This window comes from Nannospalax galili, unplaced genomic scaffold (assembly GCF_000622305.1).
Source record: "Nannospalax galili isolate Female #2095 unplaced genomic scaffold, S.galili_v1.0 scaffold30, whole genome shotgun sequence".
Taxonomy (NCBI): Eukaryota; Metazoa; Chordata; class Mammalia; order Rodentia; family Spalacidae; genus Nannospalax; species Nannospalax galili.
In genome coordinates this window covers 340,760-349,255 of record NW_008329127.1, presented here as the reverse complement: position 1 = coordinate 349,255, position 8,496 = coordinate 340,760, and the positions used below count along the sequence as shown (strand labels likewise).

The 8,496-nt window shown below is 42.5% G+C and overlaps 1 protein-coding gene and 1 pseudogene across 2 annotated transcripts in view; one reads left to right on the top strand and one right to left on the bottom strand.

The window, feature by feature from the left end:
• Jarid2 (jumonji and AT-rich interaction domain containing 2) overlaps positions 1-8,496 on the top strand; it is a 244,777-nt gene that overhangs the window by 171,543 nt on the left and 64,738 nt on the right. The gene's annotated exons all lie outside the window — the stretch shown is intronic.
• Positions 5,143-5,616, bottom strand: LOC108490725 (annotated as a pseudogene).

The window sequence follows — 8,496 nt, the reverse complement described above, 5'->3', positions numbered from 1 at the left end:
TTTTTCTTTCTTTCTTTTTTTTTCTTTTTAGACAAGGTCTCCCTGTAGCCCCAGCTAGCCTGGAACTCAATAGAGATTCGCCTGCCTCTGCCTCCAGAGTACTGGGACTAAAGGTGTGTGCCACCATGCCTGGCTAACATTGCTTATTTTTATTATTTGGTGGTACAGTCACTGTTTTTCATTGCACATCAGAACAGTCTTAGCGTTTTAGCTCTAGGCATTTATTTTTGATATAAAAAATGGCTATATTGTGTTACGTATCTTTTTTAAAAATACAAGTGCAGGCTGGGTGTGGTGGTACACACCTTTGGTCCCAGCACTTGGGAGGCAGAGACAGGCAGATCTCTGAGTTCAAGGCCAGCCTGGTCTACATAGTGAGTTCCAGGCCGGCTGGAGCTACAGGGAGACCCTGTCCCACCCCCCCCCCCCCCCGCAAATAAAAAATAAAAGTACACACCCTGAGTTGTAATGAGGTTGGTGGGGTTCTTTAGAAAGTATTTCTGTGTTTATGTTACCACTTTCTGCAAACAGTAGATTACTCACTGGGACTGGATGTTAGTGTAGGCCTTCCAAATTGGCCAGTGGCAGTCATTGCTTGTAAGAATTAAGAATCCCTTTAGAAATGGAGTCTAAAGACTCTTATTGCCATCTATTGGTATTTGTGGCTACTGCACAAGATTGTCAGTAGGAGGGGGAAAATGTCTGGGATGCCTTTTCTGTTTGCCTTTAAATAAAGCAGATCTCTTTCAGAGTGAACTGGGTGCTTAAGAGGAAGAGGATGACTGAAATGAAAACTTGCTTTGCTTGCTATAGGTCTAGTTGGTGTTGTAAGTACTGCCTTTGTGCTTTTGTCTGCATGTGCTGAATAGAATTACTTTCCCATTATTGGGTTGGAAGCCTGTATGTCTGGCCATGTGTTCCACCGTGCACTTCACCTTAGCCTTCTGCAGGGCTTCAGTCCACCTCCTACACAACAGCACCTCATGGTGGTAGTGGTGTCAGGGAGTGCTGCAGGACTGATGTCAGTTAGGACTTAGGACTCCTCCCATGGGCAGCCAGAATGAATGAATGCACTGTGTAGGCAGCATGGTAGAATGTAGTTTGTTCATGTGTTTTTCTTTTCTTTTTTTTTTCTTTTCTTTTGTTCTTTTTGGAAACATGATTCTCACCTTACAAGGTCATTCCGTCTGTTCTCTTTGCCAGGAGATGGCTGCCAGGAGATTTTTGGCAGCTCTCAGTTGGGTTTTGAATAACCTAAAATTGAAAAACTAGCTAGGGTTCTTGTTGAAATGATATTTTTAAAAACTGCATTGGCAGCCTCACCCCAAGTCTGAGTAGAAAGGCAAATGGATGTTTTAACTGGCACCTGATGGCTTTTAGAGTAGAGAGCACATTGGATAGTATGTTCACGCCTGTACCAACAAGAATGCATGAAGAATTTCTTTGGCCAGATCCTGTCCAGCTTCTTGATACTTCCACATGTTCTTTTGACTCTTGTCAATCTTTATTACTCCCTTTTGCCTTAAGATGCAGTTTTGCTTAGAGACAGTCATGAAATGGGCAGCTTTGCTGAGAAGAGTGTTTGCTACCCAGCTCTGGGTTTAGTGTTGGATCCCTGATAAGGAAGTTCTGCACTTGGGAGTAGTGGGACATACAGCTTTGCCTAAGTGGCAAACTGAAACTGACACTTATATAACTGACACGTAGGTGACATCTGTGGCTCACAAAAGAAAAGGGCTTTGTTGTCACTTTAATTCTCGATTAATAATGATCCCTCTTCAGTGTGATATGGTTGCTTTCTGGAACACAAAAGAAGTCAATGTCAGATGTTTCCTTGATCATGACATTCATGATTCCAGGCAGGTTGGTTCTGTGACATTACAGGTTGCCACATAACATTATTGAATAATTTCATTAATTGAATCAAAAGCTGTACTGCATATTACTTTTCATATAATTTGTGTTGGGATGTCAGCACCTAGCCTGAGGTTTATGTGTGTCAGCAAATGTTTAACTTGGAAGAAGCTGTTCTAGCTTTTGTATTCAGTTTTAATAGCTTCAGTTGTTCTGTTCTCTTTCCCATCATCATTTCCTAAGACTATTAAAGGGTGCCTCTTTTCTCACTCATGCCTCTGTTCTAAGTGAGTAAAGTGTTGGTGAGTAATGATGACAGCTTCCTGAGTTGCTTTTGATGTTGCCACACCTTCTTTCTCCTTGGGCCAGTTTCTTGATAGGTAGAGCTGACAGATTCCCTGTTGGACCATTTATCTTTGGAAATAGGGTCTGGTCTATCCTAGGCTGCCCTGAGATTCTCTTGTAGGCTGAGGATGACTTTGAACTTTCCTTGTCTCCACCTCCTGACTGGGGTTGCAAGTGTGCACCACCAGGCTTGGTTTATGTGATGCTGTGGATTGAACCCAGAGCTTTGTGCATGGTAGGCACGTGTTTCCAGCTAAACTGCATTCCCAGCCACTGACAAATAGTTAGTGTTCCTAAGGATGTTTCCTGAAGGAGGCTAGTATATTTGTGTAAATGAGTTATTAATTTCTCATAGGAAGCGTTCAGTGTTAAGAGGCAGGTATTGATAGTATCACTATTTTAAAATTGTGATTATGATATATTCTTAAGTACATCATGAAGCACATTGTTTTCTGACTCTTGCTTGGCTTTCTGGAGTGGTATGTGATATTCTTATCTTTAATCTAAAGATGACCCTGCTTTGTGTTTTACACCCAGCAGTTAGGAAACTGGTGCTAGATATCTTCAACTTGGGCAGTTTGAAGATTTAGACTCTTAATTTCCACTGTGTACTGGCAGCTCTTCTCAGCTAGAATTTCCTAGATTGTAGGCACTCATTATAGGAATTATCTCTCCAGGTGACCCTTGTTGTATTGCAGAGGCCAAGCTTGGAGATAAATGGAACCTAATTTGTCCCCTAAGTTACCTTGATCTTTTTCTTTCTTTTTTTTTGGGGGGGGTCTTTTTGGGTCTTTTTGAGACAGGGTCTCTGTAGCCCCAGCTGTCCTGGAACTCACTTTGTAGACCAGGCTGGCCTTGAATTCACAGAGATCCATCTGCCTCTGCCTCCTGAGTGCTGGGATTGAAGGCGTGTGCCACCATGCCTGGCTGATCTTCATTTTTTAAAAAAAAACTTTATTTTTTTGAGACAAGAGTCTTGTCATACTATAGCCCAGGATGGCTTGAAGCTTAAAATTCTTCTCCTTCAGCTCCTTAATATTGGGATTACAGGCATGTGCTACCATGCTTGGCTTAACTTATTTTTAATACTTTGAAAAAACTAAGGCCCACATTGATATGGATGAAAAATTAGTTGAGTCAAAGCCCAAGTTTTGTGATCCTTTTACTCTTTCCCTGTTTCCTAGTGGACCAAGCCAAACCTCTTAAGGATTCATTGGGAGGGATTTCCCCCAACAGAAAGCAAAGGCAAATCCAGCTTCAACAATCTTCACTCTAAATAGCTCTCCATGTAATTTAATTAAGACAAGGACTGCAAATATTTACTATCCTGTGGTTTTTAGCATAAACAAAACTATTTCATCTGTTTATATGTAAAGAAAAAACCAATTGTGAATCAATATGGCTTGGTCTCAAGAAAGCAAGCCTTCTATGGAGCAAAACTTTCTGGAGTCAAATGACCTTTCTTTTGGTTATTGCGTGATACCGTCAAATGCCGATTGCAGCCATGAGAATAGGGTGGGATGGTGCTTGGAGGGATAGCATCTGTGGCTAGTGTTCTTGTTACACATTTGGTAGTGAATTGGTCTTTGCTGGTCCCTGGGTTCAGTTGAGGATGTGTTTATTTTCTCTGTACTATTCAGGATGTTTACAGCCATCCTGTGTGGTTTGCCTGTGACTGCACTTGCATTTGAATTTGGTGGGCAGCTTGCCCTGGTAGAGGGTATCCCCTCCCCCCAACCTCTAGCACACACACATGGGTGCACTTGTTTCTTTGAGTAGTTGCCAGGTTTGTAGTGTGTTTGTCTAGGAGTAGAATAGAGTGAGTAATTATTTTGAGGATGGAAACACAGGAAATTTTTTTGAATAGGTCTTTCAGCAAGTTGGCAGACCATCAGGACCGTCCCCTACATAAGCACAAAGAGCAAAGCTGTGCTGGTCATTTTACATCTGCCAGGCGCACAGTTTCTTACTTAGAAATGAAAAGACCCTCTCTTCCTACCTTCCTTACCCTTTGTGTAGAATTGGTATGTAATCTAAGTAATTGGATTTGCCAGCTTACATATTTAATATTGGAAAATTGAGCTAATAAAATGTTGTGCTGTGCATATCCTTCAGCCAGGGACCAACTGTGTGAGGACCACAGACTGCTTGGTCTCATCAATTCCTGATTCTTCATTTGAATTGCGCGCATGCACTATGTCCTTCCTGGGTTGGGAAATGATCAGAAATCCTGGTTAGCCTAGAAATTGCTATTAATGTTCTAGTTAGGTCCACCCTAGAAATGGATGCCCATACGTCATAAGTAGTATACCTGGTTGCTCTGCACGGTAGATGACTGAGAAGACCTGGAAGAACAGTCCCAACTTGATATGAGGCTCCTTGTGGAAGACTGCCCAGGAAGTATTTAAATGAGTACAGAGATAAATGAGTACAGAGATGGGGCTGTTGGATTTGCTGTTAAAATCCAAATGGACTTTTGCAGCTCATCAGAGAGGTTCATTCACAAGCCCCATCTCAGTTTGTTAACTTTCAAAACAATACTGATTTATTTATTTGCTTAATGACTTTTTGATTGATTGATTGCTGTGTTTGAGATCTGAACCTAGTTAGGGCGAAACAATACTGAGTTATCTTCCCAGCCCAATACTAATATTTACATAATCATTTCTATAACAATGCTGGCTCAGCAGTTTAGAGCACTGACTGATCTTGCAGAGGACCCGGGTTCAATTCCCAGCACCCACATGACGGCTACGAACTGTCCTTAACTCCAGTTCCAAGGGAATCCGAAGCCCTCTTCCGACCTCCACGGCATTGTACAACACAGGTGCACTCACATACATGCAGGTAATACACTCATCATACACATAAAAATAATAAATATATAAAAAATGCCTTTTTTTTTTTTTTTAAACGTCTAGGGCTTTTATTTCTTCTTGTACATTAAGCCAAGAATTCATATGGAATGGGCTCCAGCAGCTCAGGCTCCTTTCCGTTGGTTTTCACAAAGTGTGCTTCTCTGGGTGGGGTGCGCCGGCGCTCCAACTGAACCCAGGTTCCTTTCTCTTTGGCTTCGTTTCTTTTGTGGTCATTTTCCTTCACACGCTTCAGGAAGCTGTCTCGGCTCTTAGAGTGCTTAATATGCTCAATACGCACATTAATTCTCTTGGCAAGAATCTTGCCCTTGCTTGTTTACAACAATGCCAACAGCATGCTGAGTGACGTTGTAGACTCTCCCAGTCTTGCCACGGTAGCATTTATGAACAGTACCCATTCCCTTAATGTCTACAATATTACCCTTCTTGTAGGTTTGCATGTATGTGGCCAAAGGAACAACTTCATGTTTTCTAAAAGGCTAGAGAACATGTACTGGGTGACTCCTCTTTCCCTTTGTGTTTTGCCATTTTGGCGAATCATTGGAAGATGGCTGCTCTGGCAGAAAGAACAGTGCTACTTTTAAAAAAGCCCTCAAAATGATTTTTGAAATTTATTGTATGTGTATATACACGTGTGTGTGTGTATGTGTGTGTGTGTGTGTGGCCAGTGCACATGTGCATGCATGGAAGCCAGAGGTCAATAGCCGGTATTTAAATTCTTCTTTGATTTTTTTTTTTTTTTTTTTAATTTTTTTGCTTTTTGAGACAGGGTCTCCCTGTAGCCCCAGCTGGCCTGGAACTATTTTATTTATAAATATTTTATTAGTTTATTTATAAATAAATATTTATTAGTTTTGGTTTATGTGAGTGTATTGCCTGCATGTGTGTAAGTGCACCTGTGTCGTGCAGTGCCCGCAGAGGTCAGAAGAAGGCGCCAGATTCCCCCAGAACTGGAGTTACAGATAGTTGTTAGCCACCATATGGGTGCTGGGAATCAAATCTGGGTCCTCTGCAGGAGCAGTCAGTGCTCTTAATCACTGAGCCATCTCTCCAGCCCCTCTTTATTTTTTTAACTTTATTTATTTATTTTTTTTGGAGACAGGGTCTTCCTGTAGCTCCAGCTGTCCTGGAACTCACTGTGTAGTCTAGGCTGGCCTTGAACTCACAGAGATCCACCTGCCTCTGCCTCCCAAGGGCTGGGACTACAGGCATGCGCCACCACGCCTGGCTGATTTATATTTTGAGACGAGCTCTCTCATTGAACTGGGAGGTCACATTTCTGGATAGACTGACTGGCCAGTGAGCCCTAGGGATTCCTGTCTCTGCTTTCCTAATTCTGGAATTCCAGGCATGAGTGCCCAGTTTTTGATGTGGGTATTTTTTGATCAAACTCAGGTCCTCATGCTTGTGCAGCAGACACTTTGCTGACTGAGCCCTCTCCCCAGCCTGTTTCATTTTGAGACATGGCCCTTCCTATGTTGCTCATACTGGTCTGGCCTCAGCCTCCTTAGTACTGTTTTCAGGTGTTTCAAGTGATTAAACATTCAACTGTTGGCAATACTACCTAAATAAGGGGAATTTGCCTTGCATGGACGGAGAAGGGAGAAGTAGTTTCTCCTCCTTGAAGCTCATGCAGCTTCATCAAGAAGTACAGGTGACTCCTACTTTAGGGTAGTGGGCCTCTCCGTGGTACATGACAGGAGCTTCCTCCTGGTCAGGCAGACTGTGACTGTAGGCAGTTGTATTGTGTGAGAATACATTGAAAGACCTGTGACTTAGGGTGCATTGAGGCACATGGTGCCAGAGAGTCATACTCAGACCTTATTTAGCTCTTGATTGATGCTGGTGATGATGGTCACATGTCTCACTTACTTCTAGTTAAGAGATGATGGCGGTAGCAGCCACATGAGCAGGTGGTTAGTTGATTCTTGTTGAAATTGAGTTCCAGTGTGTCTGTTTTGGAGACAGTTCCACTGGGTTGGCCAGTTCTTTTACCTGGAGCAATACAACATGTCCTCCCTCGTTGGTTGTTCTTGAGTCTATGGCCATACGTCCTGCTGTCTCCTTGGCACATCAGGACTGCCATCAGTCTGTTCTGTTTGTCGTTCCAGGACCTTTATGTGCTTCGTTGTCAATCTCCTAAATAATGCGTGAGGAATTGTGTAGTAGTAGCAGTAGCGTGGTGCTCTCCTGATCCTTGCAGGCATTCATGGAAGTCTGGTCTTGTGTATGCAGTAATATATTTCTATCAAAATAGGCCATGATGAGGAGCCTTGAGTAAAGTGCTATGTAGACTTGCAGAAGAACAGGGGAATGGGTTTGGCTGAGTGCTGGTGATGTACTACTGTAGGATGGTCGAGGCTCTGATGAAGAGACTTTTGAGCAGAGACACGAACCAGGGAACTACTATTAAGAAATCGACAGGCCTCTGTGCTTCTTAGCCTTTTGTCTAAGACCAATATAAAGGATAACAGGCCTGGAATGTTCCCCACTTTGTCTTTCATCGTTTCATCCCTCTCTGTTTATTTTCCTGTGCAGTCAGGGGGGAGCTTGTTAAGATCCTTCAAAACACCCAAGCTTTGGACATTATTCCAAATACCAGACAGAAATAGTGACCTGGACTTTGTGTTCTTGGGAGCTCACTATTTGAATTTTGCAGTCCTTTGAGTCATATATATACACACACTATATATGCACCTTTATACTAGAGAGAATGTTACTGGTTTTTTGCTTATGAAACAATTTTAAACATTTAAATATTTTTATTAATTTTATTAATTTAAAATTGTTATGTGTATAAGTGTTTTACCTGCATGTATGTAAATGCACCTGTGTTGTGAAATGCCCACAGATGTTAGAAAAGGGCATCAAATCCCTTGAAACTGGAATTACAGACAGTTGTTAGCCACCATATAGGTGCTGGGAACCAAGCCTGAGCCATCTCTCCACCCCCTTGAAGATATTTTCAAGCAACATCTGTCTGTCACCCCATTGCCCTATTCCTAGTTTTTTAAAGGCGATGTTACCTTCTTCACATATCTAATCATACATAAATATGTTCCCTCATCTCTTCCTCCCCTGGTTTTTATTCAGTCTGTTTGTACTGGCTTATAAGGTGCTTTGATTTAATTGGCTCTGTGGACAGAAGGATACATTTGTAGATATATCTTCTTTGGAAGAATTAATAAAACCCAGACGTGGAAGGGAATCATGCTTTCAATGCTACTGCTATGGTTTGTGTCTATGACAGGCACTGGCTTTAGCGCTTGTGCTGGATAGCTTTAGTGTCAGCTTGACACACCTGGGTTGAGGGAGCCTCAGTTGGGGAATTGCTTCTATTGGACTGGCCTGTGGCCATGTCTGAGGGGGATCTTCTTGATGAGTGATGTGGGAGGGCCCAGCCCACTGTGGGTAGTGCCAT